Below are 2,500 nucleotides of genomic sequence, written 5' to 3'. Positions count from 1 at the left end.
TCGGGGAAGCGAGCGTCAGGTCTCGCCGCCCCGATTTTTCCAACCAAGAAAGCAGGACGCTTGAAACCGCGATGCGAGCTTGGACCGGAAGGCTTGCGATAGCAAGAGATCTAGGCAAGAACGGAAGCTTTTCACTTCAAACAAACCAGCTATTTAAAGCAACCCCTCGCACGCGACATCCATCGTGGCAGGGAAACAGAAACAGAGACGCCGGCCCGGCCGAGGCTGCCGGAGCGGCCCGGTAGACCGGGCCGCCGTCTGCCCGTCTTTAAGTCGAAAGACGACTTTAAATCTAAAAACGGTTTTAAGTCGAAAGTGTGGGTTAGGGTTAGGGGAAAAAGTTGTGGGGTTAGGGTTAGGGGAAAAAGCTGTAGGGTTAGGGTTAGAGAAAACAGTTGTAGGGTTAGGGTTAGGGTCAGGGTTAGGGAAAATAGTTGTAGGGTTAGGGTTAGGGTTAGGGTTAGGGTTAGAGAAAAAAGTTGTAGGCTTAGGCTTAGAGAAACAAGTTGTAGGGTTAGGGTTAGGGTTAGGGTTAGGGTTAGAGAAAAAAGTTGTAGGGTTAGGGTTAGGGTTAGGGTTAGGGTTAGGGTTAGAGAAAAAAGTTGTAGGCTTAGCCTTAGGTTTAGGCTTAGGCTTAGAGAAACAAGTTGTAGGGTTAGGGTTAGGGTTAGGGTTAGGGGGAAAAGTTGTAGGGTTAGGGTTAGGGTCAGGGTTAGGGAGAAAAGTTGTAGGGCTAGGGTTAGGTTCAGGTTCAGGCTCAGGGTTATCATTCTGGAAATGATATTAGCAGAAGCAATGGAGGAAAGCGAGGAGAGGGAGGGAGGGAGGGAGGGATAGATATTAAACGGGATGGACGAAACGTATAGAGCGCACACAAGACACGCGATGAGAAACCACCCGCCCAGAGAAATTCATGTCCGATTTACCGAGAAGACAGGGAGGGCAGAGAGATCGCCATGGATGAGAAACACGACGAGAAAGCACAAAATATCGGCGAGCCGAAATATCGGCGAGCTGGCGAGAGCAAAGATATCGAGTAGATTCAAGAGAGAAAGCGGAATTATTTTATAAACAACGTAGAGATGACCAAGAACAGGAAAGATGGGGAGATGAAAGTGGGGACGGACGACGGGAGGAGAAGAAAGAACAGCCAAAAGAGAGCCAAGAAAGCCAACAAAACGAGAAAGCGTCGAGAGAAGGAGCAGGAGCAGAAGACGTTAAAGAAAGAACCAAGGGACCTAAGAACGACTTGCTCGACAAAGCAAATAGATCAGTAAGAAATGGAAGAAGAAATAAAAATAATTTCCTGGACTAGAAATGGACTGGATTCGGCCATTCGGCAAGAGGAAGGAAAATATGGAATAAATGAGGGAAGTTAAGATCAGAAATGATAGGCCTACGAGAGGTTCCTCTGGGAAAGCTACACCCAAAACTTTTGAGGAAGGAAGATGGCAGAAATTGGAACAAACTTTTCACTTGAAGGGAAGCTTTTCACGTCAAACCAGCTATTTAAATCAACCCCTCGCAGCCATCCTGGCAGAGAAGCAGAAAACCGAAACACTCCAGTCCGGCCGAGGCCCGGGTAAACCGGTCCCGCCCGAGCGAGCGTCCCGGTAGACCGGGACGGCTGCCGGGCGCGGGCACCCCCGGGGCCCGGCGCTGGCAACGAGGCGAAGGGGGAGGTCCCCGACCGAGGCCCGCGGCGCCGGAGCCGGGATCCCGTACCTCCATCGCGGCGGGGGAAACGGAAAGACTGACCCGGCCGAGGCCCCGGTAGACCGGGACGGCTGCCGGGCGCGGGCACCCCCGGGGCCCGGCGCTGGCAACGAGGCGAAGGGGGAGGTCCCCGACCGAGGCCCGCGGCGCCGGAGCCGGGATCCCGTACCTCCATCGCGGCGGGGGAAACGGAAAGACTGACCCGGCCGAGGCCCCGGTAGACCGGGACGGCTGCCGGGCGCGGGCACCCCCGGGGCCCGGCGCTGGCAACGAGGCGAAGGGGGAGGTCCCCGACCGAGGCCCGCGGCGCCGGAGCCGGGATCCCGTACCTCCATCGCGGCGGGGGAAACGGAAAGACTGACCCGGCCGAGGCCCCGGTAGACCGGGACGGCTGCCGGGCGCGGGCACCCCCGGGGCCCGGCGCTGGCAACGAGGCGAAGGGGGAGGTCCCCGACCGAGGCCCGCGGCGCCGGAGCCGGGATCCCGTACCTCCATCGCGGCGGGGGAAACGGAAAGTGATGCGGCCGGGGCCCCGGTAGACCCGGCCGTCTCCCCGGCGCGGGCACCCCCGGGACCCGGCGCGGGCACCGAGGCGACGGCGGGGGTCCCCGACCGAGGCTCGCGGCGCCGGAGCCGGGATCCCGTACCTCCATCGCGGCGGGGGAAACGGAAAGTGATCCGGCCGGGGCCCCGGTAGACCCGGCCGTCTCCCCGGCGCGGGCACCCCCGGGGCCCGGCGCTGGCACCGAGGCGAAGGGGGAGGTCCCCGACCGAGGCTCGCGGC

The sequence above is a fragment of the Pantherophis guttatus genome, unplaced genomic scaffold, assembly GCF_059756535.1.
Source record: "Pantherophis guttatus breed Tessera unplaced genomic scaffold, ASM5975653v1 scaffold_24, whole genome shotgun sequence".
Taxonomy (NCBI): Eukaryota; Metazoa; Chordata; class Lepidosauria; order Squamata; family Colubridae; genus Pantherophis; species Pantherophis guttatus.
The sequence above is the reverse complement of the archived record's forward strand: the minus strand, read 5'-3'. Positions refer to the sequence as shown.